Genomic DNA, 11,230 nt, shown 5'->3' with positions numbered 1-11,230 from the left:
TCATGACATGCTTCCAATCCCCCAAGCAATGGCACTGAGCCAAGAACAAATTTGGCCCTTTGATGTTGAAAGTGACTCCCTGGGCGCAGACCCAAGCATTCCTCATTGAATTCAGCAACGCCGCATGGCTGAACGGTCTCATAGTGTGAACCCTGAACAAGCAGAGCCAACACACATCCTTAATCAGCTCCTCTACCTCCCTAGAGAGATCCAGGTCCTCCTCTTCCTCCCCATGGAGTTTCAAACCCTCGAAAGCGTCTTCCAGCTCTGGCTCCGGGCCAAACTGATCCCAACCATGATCAGACTCCTCCCGACCTACAGCCTCGTCCCGATCTGCCTCCCCTGTCGCGGCCTCCTCCCTCTCCTTGGATCCATCCGCACCCGCACCGGAGTCCTGCCCAGTCTCCCTTAATCTACCTCCACTGCCGCCCTCATCTACAGCAAACCCTAGCCCACCTTGTTCTCCCTGCTTTCCTCCCCCGACCACCTGGACGCCCCGATCCGCCATGCAGCACCGACGACCAGTTGTCAGGGCGATTCCTTACGATTTGTCGGTCTTGATCGCTAACCTCGATGTTGGAATTGTGGGTGGACTCTGACGGCGGCGCCGGAGGAAAAGGTGGACTCCAGGAAACCCTAGAGGAAAAAACTGACGCGCCGGAGGAAAAGGTGTGGAGTATTGGAGCTGTGTAGAAACCTAAGGAGAAGAGGACAGCGAGCTAGGCTAGTGTGTGCAATTTTTTTTAACTATGTTTGATGGGTTGATGCACGCGTATAATTTGTGCTTCGCCAATTTTATTAACTACTCCCTCCGTTCTAAAATAGATGACCCAACTTTATACTAAAGTTAGTACAAAGTTGGGTCATCTATTTTGGAACGGAGGGAGTATGTTTGATGGGCTGATGCACGTGCATAATTTGTGCTTCACTCAAATGAGCTAATTAATTCACTTAATTTTGCATTTGATTTGTCGATCCTTTTCTAGAACCAATTAAGGACAGTATAACCGCACCTAATCCCTGCTCTCACAGCGATTTACGTCTCCGGCCGTCCGTTTTCATGATCTGGATGTTTTCGGCCGTCAGATCTCTTGCGTAAAGCATTCTGCCCCGCATCTGTCTAATACTAGCCCGTCTGTCCTATGGGCCGCTGCTCTGGAGGCCGAAACGAAGGCTTGTGGTTCCCTGGGCCGTCGGCCAGCCCATTACATCGCTTCGATAAAGTAGGTCTACTGCTGGGATGGGATCCAGAGGAGCGACCGCGTCCGATCCATCAGTCCCGATCTCCCAATGTGAGGAGCAGAGAGGAGCCATCTGTTCCATCCAGGCGGCGGGTGTCGCTCGATTGGATCCGTGCGGGATGGACCGAGGCAAATCTATGCGTGCGCTGGAAGCCTGGGATCGACCGGAGGAGCCGGATCCAGGTCAAGGCGATGCAGTCCAACGCGCGAGGGGATGAGCGGAGGCGAAGCATCAGCAGACTGTTCGGTGACGAAGGCGAGTGAAACTGATCTGCCGGGACTTAATGAGGCAATCAATCATCAGTTTCTGGAGTCATTCATCGCGGATCAGTTTGTATTATCTAAATGCTGAATGGAGGTATGCGTTTCTTCCTTCTATCCTGCATCAAATCCAGCACGTGTGCCTGTATATATACTTCTTCTCATGCTGCTCTCCTATCACCCTTGTTCCTGCAGCAGTAGGACGTCACCGTCACGCAGCCATGGTGCTTGGCTAGGTTGCCCTCTATCTGTGTTCATGTCCTTACCTGACCCCCTCTTTCACCCTCCAATTACATTGTCCTAAAATCTTCCCTGTCCCAATTTTGTGCAGGTAGTGTTCATCCTCCTTGTGGTCGATTCATTCAGGATTTTTGGTGTATCCTATTCGTTGGATGGTCCGATGATCTGGATAAATGACGGAGAACCACCACCTTCCCGGCGATCTGGATAAGCACCATGGTACCTCCTCCGCTTCCCTTCACGGTCTTGACCCATCTCGATAAGGTGAGGCGCTCCTGGCGGCGTGGGGAAAGAGTTGAAGCTGGAGTCATCGATGGCGGGGCAGGGACCGCGGTGCGGTAGGAAGGGAAGGTTAGGGCGGTGGGTTCGCGTTAATATCGTGCTAGAGCTGTCGTTGTGGCTGCAAGGCAGCCGGCGCTGATGCAGTCCACTACGACCTCCGACTGCTCCTCGGCATCATGCGCGTGCCCCTCGCGCCCGTGCATGTGTGTGCCGCTCAGCCTCTGTCGCACCTCAGCATTAAGGACAGTACAATCACAATTGCTGCTCCTTCATGCTATTAGATTTTCCCCTTTTGCTCTAGGTTTTGCTGAGTCGTGTGTTGGACGAACTGCTCAATTCTTCTTTGATGTATATGTCTGAGTTCTGTTCTTAAATTCATGGCATGCATACTATATAAACTTTATTTCTCATGATTGTAATGATGTAGGAGAATAAGAAGGGAGCTCGTTAGGGCAGGGCCATGGTGAGGCTGCAGCCCAACAATGGCGTACATTGGTGTTCATTATACTGATTGTTCATTATAGGGAGAAGCTTTCCTTCATATTCCTTGAACTGACCAGAGATAGCATTCATGATGGAAAGTGGACAAGACGGCCACAGTGTGTGTGCGTGTTCCATTCTTTGCTCTAGGCAAGTCTCTCTTCCCAATCCCAGTTAACTCATAAGTTGTCTCTGCAAATAATTCAGGCTTTGATTCTTCGTCATGTGTTCGATGCAATGGACAGCAGGTTTCATTGTACTCAGTGGTCTCTACTTTCTGTAGGTGAGGAGCATAACATGGCTATAGCTGATTCCAAGTGTCATGTCGTTAACCTTAATATTGCATCATTGGTATTGATGTTCATGTGAAGCTTATCGTAAAACATGCTCCCTCGTTTCAAATTACTCGTCGTGGTTTTAGTTAGTATGTCTCAGGTACAGGCATGTTGGCTTGAGAAGCATCAGAACTAAAGCTTGAATATAAGCAAGTAGGATTCTAATAACGTCTATATTCTGTGAGGTCGACCTGGTTTCATACTACTTAATTAACTCATTGTGTACCATACCCCTGGCGGCGGTGCCCATGACTTCAGTCCTCACATGTCACACGCTGCAACTTCTGCCGGCTCACTATCTTCACCTTATTGGAGTACTTACCAAACTCACAGAACCACAATAAGCTCCTCAAGGTGCCCCTCCTGTTTCTTCTCCCCTCTATGTTTAGTCCCTGATACTAAGGTTTAGTAGAGACGACGCTAAAGTCCATGTACTTGTATATGCTTCTTAGAATATCCCAAGTACTCATATGTATGTTGATGTTCAGCATATTGCTGCAGACTTCTTGCATTATCATATAAAGTTTCTGTTATCAACCTTGTCCTACTAAATATAATTGTACTCAACAAAAAATTATACCATGTGAAAATATGCTTGTATATTACTTACAGCATATGACTTTTACTGTTTGTCCCCACCAAATGATAAGATTTAATGAGTACAACATGTACATCTATTTCTCTCAGCATATGTTTACCCATATGCATGTTGATGTTCAGCATTTTGCTGCAGACTTGCTGCATCATCATATAAGTTTTTGTTATCACCCTGTCTTACTAAATGTAATTGTATTGGTTCGGGAATAGTAGGGTGATGGTCCTGGCAAACAATGGAACTTAACACTGTGCATTATTAATCTTAGTTGCATGCACATCCCTGAGAAGCTCAGCAAAAATTATACCATGTGAAAATATTCTTGTATAATAATTTATAGTATATATATGACTTTCACTGTTTGTGCCCAGCAAATGATCAGAGTTAATATGTACAACAACTACATCTATCCTTCTCGGCATATATTTGTTATTTTCATGATGAGTTTGTCATGACTAGACGTTTGATTACTCTTGTATGGAATGAAACAGAGGTTGAGGCTGTTTTTGTAGGCTGAGTTTGTAGTATGAGCATGGCAGTCACAAATTATATACATGTTGAGTTCGAGCTTAATAACTTGGTCTTGATGCTGATGGCTAAATATGATACTTTAATATCGAAGGTGTCGAAGAACTATGTGGCAAGCAATGACAGAGTTGATCTGAAGGTAGATGGTAGTTGTGGAGGTCAGTTTGGTACTTACTATATAAGTTATTTTCTTTCACTTGACTTGGGAAATTGCCAAAACTTGCGGTAAGTTCTCACTTTTTATGACATGATAAGAATAGTAAATCAGGTGCGATCAAGGCTTCAACTATTAAGATTCCAATTAGATGTGGATGCGGTAAAATAATGAAAATGTGCATCTTGTGATGGGACATAGCAAACAGCTGCCATCTGCCATAAGAACCAACCTTGGAATCCTAGCTGATTAGAATCTGCGCTTTGTGAAGTAGACATATTTACAAATCTCTTTCACTGTACTATTCTCCTAAGAACAAGTATTGGTGCTCTGTTTTGTTTTGCTATCCAGAAAATTTAGTTTGTTGTCGTTCTTAATTTCCAATCAACTCATTTTGCATTCAACTTTTACGTTTCATGGCACCTTTAGTTACAAATTTTGTTTATTCTACCGGTAAAATGGACGGCTCCTAGTTAAGAGGTAGCAACACCGCTCCTAGGCTTTTCCCATCAGTATTCCCTGACGCCTCCTATTCTTAAGCAAAACACACCACAAAACTGTGTGGTCCTTAGTTGCGTGTTCTTCTTTTGCCATTTTAACTAGGCTCTCGTTTCTTTCACACATTTGTAATCTCTTCACTATACCATTTCTCTTCTTGCTTTCTATAGGTGTTACCACTGCACTATTATATATGGCTTCATGATGATAAATAGTATATCAAAGACTCGAACATGGGGTGGTATATAAAGATGGCAAAACAGTACATTCATGGCTCGGGTGGGGGTGGGGGTGGGGGGTGGGGTGTACAATACACGTTCTTGAGACAAGGAGATACTTTAAGTCAGACCAGTTAGCACGTAATATGGCTAGTACTCCCTTCGTTTGGAAATACTTATCGCTTGAACGGATGATCTAGCACTGAAATGCGTCTAGATACATCCATTTGAAGTACAAGTGTTTCCGGACAAAGGAGTAATAAGTAAGATTCGCTTCCATATGGCTGCAAATGGCAAGCATAGGAAGAAAAAAATTATACAGCTTGAACAGGACGAGGGGACAATAGTGGGACATGAAAATTTGAAAGCATACATCTCTAACTATTATAAAAAACTTTTTGGTCCCCCTAATTCATCTATGGTGTCCCTTGACGAATCTATGATTGATGATATACCTCAATTACAGGCAGCAGAGAATGATGTTCTCTCTGCACCGTTTACTGAAAAAGAGGTTTGTCAGGCAATTTCCCAAATGAAGCCAAATAAAGCATCGGGACCAGATGGGTTTCCCGCTGAATTCTATAAGAAATGTTGGCATATTATTAAAGATGATCTTATGCCTATGTTTCATGATTTTTTTGACGGTCATTTGGAGTTGTTTCATCTTAACTTTGGTACGATCACGTTGTTACGTGATGACCCACAAGTATAGGGGATCTATCGTAGTCCTTTCGATAAGTAAGAGTGTCGAACCCAACGAGGAGCAGAAGGAAATGATAAGCGGTTTTCAGTAAGGTTTTCTTTGCAAGCACTGAAATAGTAGGTGATAGATAGTTTTGTGATAAGATAAATAGTAAAAGTAAATAAAGTAAATAAGGTGCAGCAAGGTGGCCCAATCATTTATGTAGCAAAGGATAAGCCTGGACAAATTCTAATAATAATGAAGGAGCTCCCGAGGACACATTGGGAATTATCGTCAAGCTAGTTTCATCACGTTCGTAAGATTCTCATTTGGTACTTTGATAATTTGATATGTGGATAGACCGACACTTGGGTACTGCCCTAACTTGGACAAGCATCCCACTTATGATTAACCCTTATTATAAGCGTCCGCAACTACAAAAAGGAGTATTAAGGTAAACCTAACCACAACATTAAACATATGGGTCCATATGAACCCCTAACGAAGCAACTCATAAACTAGGGTTTAAGCTTCTGTCACTCTAGCAACCCATCATCTACTTATTACTTCCCCATGCCTTCCTCTAGGACCAAATAATGGTGAAGTGTCATGTAGTCGACGTTCACATAACACCACTAGAGGAGAGACAACATACATCTCATCAAAATATCGAACGAATACCAAATTCACATGACTACTAATAGCAAGACTTCACCCATGTCCTGAGGAACTAAAGTAACTACTCACAAAGCATAAGCATGTTCATAATCAGAGGTGTAATAATATGCATTAAGGATCTGAACATATAATCTTCCACCAAGTAAACCAATAAGTATCAACTACAAGGAGTAATCAACACTACTAGCAACCCACAGGTACCAATTTGTGGTTTTGGATACAAGATTGGATACAAGATTGGATACAAGAGATGAACTAGGGTTTGAGAGGAGATGGTCCTGGTGAAGATGTTGATGGAGATTGACCCCCTCTCGATGAGAGGATCGTTGGTGATGATTTCCCCCTCACGGAGGGAAGTGTCCCCGGCAGAACAGCTTCGCCAGAGCCCTAGATTGATTCTGCCAAGGTTCCGCCTCGTGGCGGCGGAGTTTCGTCCCGTAAGCTTGCCCACAAATTTTTCCAGGACAAAACCCTTCATATAGCAGAAGATGGTCGCCGGAGGCCCACCAGGGGGCCCAGGAGATAGGGGGCGCGCCCTATAGGGGGGCGCGCCCCCCTGTCTTCTGGACAGGGTGTGGGCCCCTGGCCTATTTCTTTTGCTCATAATTCCTTAATAAATCCAAGAAGTGTTTTCGTGGAGTTTCAGGACTTTTGGAGTTGTGCATAATAGGTTTCCAACGTTTGCTCCTTTTTCAGCCAGAATACAAACTGCCGACATTCCCCCTCTTCATGGTAAACCTTGTAAAATAAGAGAGAATAGCCATAAGTATTGAGATATAATGTGTAATAACAGCCCATAATGCAATAAATATTGATATAAAATCATGATGCAAAATGGACGTATCAACTCCCCCAAGCTTAGACCTCGCTTGTCCTTAAGCGGAAACCGAGATCGAGAAATATGTCCACATGTTTAGAGATAGAGGTGTCAATAAAAAATAAAATACGGACATGAGGGCATCATGATCATTCTAATAACAGCAACATATATAGATTTTGTCATATGATTTCCTATGTTCAAGTAATAAGCAATTCACAATGTCAAGTATGGTTCATAAACTTCATTGGGAACTAACAAACTATAATCTCAGTCATTGAAGCAATTGCAATTTATCGTAACATCAGAAAGAGTCAGTAATAGAGCTTTTTAGCAAGATCACATATCAACTATCTTGTAGTCCCCCATAATCGTTAACACTCACTCAATACTTGTGGCTATAGAGTTTCAGCCGGAAACTGAGAAAGATAGGGGCTTATTGTGTTGCCTCCCAACGTATTCACCTTTAGGTGATGTCAACAACAATAGCCTATGCCAACTTACATTCAATTTGATATATGTATCATGAACTTTCAAACACGAGGAGCTTGACAAAGGATAAAATGAAAAAGTGGAAAGGTGAGGATCACCTTGACTCAATCATAAAGTAAAAACATAAAGTAAAAGATAGGCCCTTCGCAGAGGGAAGAAGAGGTTGTCATGCGTTTTTAGGGTTGGATACACAAAATCTTAATGCAAAAGAACGTCACTTTGTATTGCCCCTTGTATGTGGACCTTTATTATGCACTCTGTCACTTTTATTACTTCCACAACAAGTTCGTACAAAGCTTATTTTCTCTGCATTAATAAGTCATGCATATTTAGAGAGCAATTTTTATTGCTTGCACCGATGACAACTTACTTGAAGGATCTTACTCAATCCATAGGTAGGTATGGTGGACTCTCATGGCAAAACTGGGTTTGAGGGAGTTTGGAAGCACAAGTAGTATCTCTACTTGGTGCAAGGAGTTTTGGCTAGCATGAGGGAGAAAGGCAAGCTCAACATGTTCGGAAGGTCACTGACAATATACTTTAACTGAGATGTCAGAAAACATAAACCATTATGTTGTCTTCCTTGTCCAAGATCAATTCTTTTAGCATGTCATACTTAATGAGTGCTTCACAATCATAAAAGATGTCCAAGATAATATATCTATATGTGAACCCCTCTTTCCTTATCACTTTCTATTAATTGTAACGATGACCAAGGCTACGTTCATCAACTCTCAACAATTTTTATGCGTCATACTTTCTATGTGTGAAGTTATAACTATCCATAAGATCAATATGAACTCTTTTGTTCTTTCTACTTTCTCAAGATCATAGCAACATAGGAAAGCCCTTGACTCAACACTAATCTTTATTATAGATAGCACACGGACTCGCTTACAAAAAGAGATCACAAAGCAAAACTCAAAACTACTTGATATCAAAACTTCAATCTACTAGATCAAGATACTACTAAAAGGATCAAACTAAATAAAACGGTAAAGATAGGAGTGTGATGGTGATACGATACCGGGGCACCTCCCCCAAGCTTGGCAGTTGCCAAGGGGAGTGCCCATACCCATGTGATTATTTCTTCGGAGGTGGTGAAGTAGGAGTTGTTGATGGAGTAGGCTTGTCATCCATCTTCCAAGGCATAGGCTCTCCATCATAGAACGACGATCGAGTCTCCGGGATCCTTAAATCTGCAGCCAAACTCATCCGCTTGAATCTATATTCATACTAACAGTTCTGGTTGTGCAGGTCATAAATCTGGGCTTGGAGGTGCTCGATTTTCTCTTGAAGCTTGAAGATGGTCTCCCCAATGTCTTTGGCATCCAGCTTGTGGTTGTTGGTGAACTCCATGATCATCATCCGGTAGGCGTTGAGTCCATGCTCCACCATCCCTTGGCACTTGAAAACTTCTTGTTCCATGGCTTCGAGCTTTATCTCTATGCTCCCGGTACGCCTTGGTCCTTCCACATCGCGGATGTGCAACACCCCCTCACGCACCTCAATGGTTTGAGGGTGATGCAGCACCTCCGCAAGATAAGGGTTGATCACCCCCTCGAAAAACTTGTCCTTGGAAGCGCTTGAAGACGACATGATGCTCTAGATCTGAAACAGAGACAGCTCGAAACGAAAATAGAGGATATTTGCGTGATACGGTGGCCAAAACCTTCGGGAGTATATATAATGAATTTTTACTGACCAAAATACGTAACATACAAGAAAATGGAGTCCGGGGGGCACACGAGGTGCCCACGAGACAGGGGGCGCGCCCTACAGGGGGGGCGCGCCCTCCTCTCTCGTGGGAGCCTCGTGTCCCTTTCGGACTACTTCTTTCTTCCTAAAATTCTTAAATAATCCAAAACTGATGAAAATTGCCATTAGAGTTGTTTTGGAGTCGGTATACTTACCGTACCACGTACCTATGCCTTTTCGGAGTCTGAAACGTTCTGGAAAGTGTCTCTTATGTACTCCTCTGGGGTTATGGTTTCAATAATATTAGTTTCAACATTGATAGGGTTACCTGAAATATAATGCTTGATTCTTTGACCATTAACCACCCTAGGATTTGTGCCTTCAAAGTTGTTAATTTTTATAGCACCGGAACGGTAGACCTCCTCGATAACGTAGGGACCTTCCCATTTTGAGAGAAGTTTTCCTGCAAAAAATCTTAAACGAGAGTTGAATAATAACACATAATCTCCTACGTTAAACTCACGCTTTTGTATCCTTTTATCATGCCAGCGTTTGACTTTTTCTTTGAAGAGCTTGGCATTCTCATAAACTTGGGCTCTCCATTCATCAAGTGAGCTAATATCAAACAACCTCTTCTCACTAGCAAGTTTGAAGTCATAATTGAGTTCTTTAATAGCCCAATATGCTTTATGTTCAAGTTCAAGAGGTAAATGTGTAAGTGCATCTAGTGTCCCTTAGTGATTTTGGTGTATTGAAGACTTATAGGTTAAGGGACTAATGCGTTTGTGAGTGTACACAGGTCTATAAGTCTATGAGGAGTTTGATATTTACAGAGAAAGTCAACCCCTAAAAATGAAGTTCTTCAACTGAAGACTTTGATATTCTGAAGACTTTCTGAAGACTTTGAAAGTGAAGAAATTGGTGTGACCTTGAAAACTTGGTATTCATCTGTGGAACATGAAGCGTGAAGACTTTTGTTTTCGTAGTTTTATTTTCTCTTTCTTGAGTCATAGGAAACACCGTACTGTTAAAGGGGGTCGAGGAAATACTAAGGAAAAATTTCCATGTGATGCTCAACTCAAAATCCTACACCTACCAATACCTTCGAGTGAAGCCTTTGGAAATCTCATACAGTTCAGTCACTTTCTTCAGTGACAGAGACGAAGTTCTTCTGGTCGTTGATGAATTTGTTCTGACTAAGGAGTTAGGAATTCATCAGTGCGAATTACCTACACAGTGAGGAACATGATAGCCCTGAGGAATTTGAGAGTCAAATTTCCGATCGTTGCTGTGCTGCGCACCAGCTGTCCCAAAATATCTTATCCACCTAACGGTCATATCATTGAGGGGCATTTATGTCTTATCATGTCGGGCTGCTCCCTAGGCTATAAATAGCCGCCCCCTACAACCACTAGCTGGTTGGCTGCTCCGAGAGAACTTGACACTTGTCATTTGAGAGTAACCCATCCTCCGAGGACTTTGAGCGAAAATCATCAAGTGAGGAAAAACCCCAAAACCAAACACCTACAAACCCAAAGTGATTGAGCATCACTGAAGAAATTGATCCTGCGTGGATCCGACGCTTGTTACCTTTGAAGACTGTGCTTCTTCCAGACGGTTAGGCGTTAAGGTCTAGAGCATCCAAGAGGAATTGTGGATCGCCGAGTGACCAAGTCTGTGAAGGTTTGGAAGTCGCCTGAAGACTTACCACGAGTGATTGGACGAGGTCTGTGTGACCTTAGTTCAAGGAGAATACGGTGAGGACTGGGTGTCCTGAGCTGCGTGCTCAGCGACTGGGTGTCCGGGATTGTGTGTCCTCGAGTTTAAATACTCAGCCGCTCCAACCAGACGTACAACTGAGACAGCAGTTGGAACTGGTCTACCAAATCATTGTCTTCACCAACCTAACAGGTTCTATTTCCTCAACCCTTTCATTTCCTCATTACTGTATTGAGTGTTTGTTCATATCTGTGTTTGAAGACTTTGACTGAAGACTTTCTCAATTTCCTCAGTTCAATTTCTTCAGTCTGT

At 43.2% G+C, this 11,230-nt stretch overlaps 1 long non-coding RNA gene across 3 annotated transcripts; it reads left to right on the top strand.

The window, feature by feature from the left end:
• The first annotated feature begins 1,265 nt into the window (after window positions 1-1,265).
• On the top strand, window positions 1,266-4,520 carry LOC123113740 (uncharacterized). Of its 3 annotated transcripts, none has more exons than XR_006456170.1 (4): window positions 1,266-1,599; window positions 1,698-1,738; window positions 1,834-1,961; window positions 2,452-4,520. It is a non-coding gene; the product is annotated as an uncharacterized lncRNA (long non-coding RNA). The 3 variants fall into 3 exon arrangements; XR_006456169.1 differs by having other exon boundaries at window positions 1,834-3,193; window positions 4,057-4,520; XR_006456168.1 differs by having other exon boundaries at window positions 1,834-4,520.
• Window positions 4,521-11,230: the final 6,710 nt, after the last annotated feature.

The sequence above is a fragment of the Triticum aestivum genome, chromosome 5B, assembly GCF_018294505.1.
Source record: "Triticum aestivum cultivar Chinese Spring chromosome 5B, IWGSC CS RefSeq v2.1, whole genome shotgun sequence".
NCBI classification, from domain to species: Eukaryota; Viridiplantae; Streptophyta; class Magnoliopsida; order Poales; family Poaceae; genus Triticum; species Triticum aestivum.
This window is presented reverse-complemented; position numbering and strand designations above follow the sequence as displayed.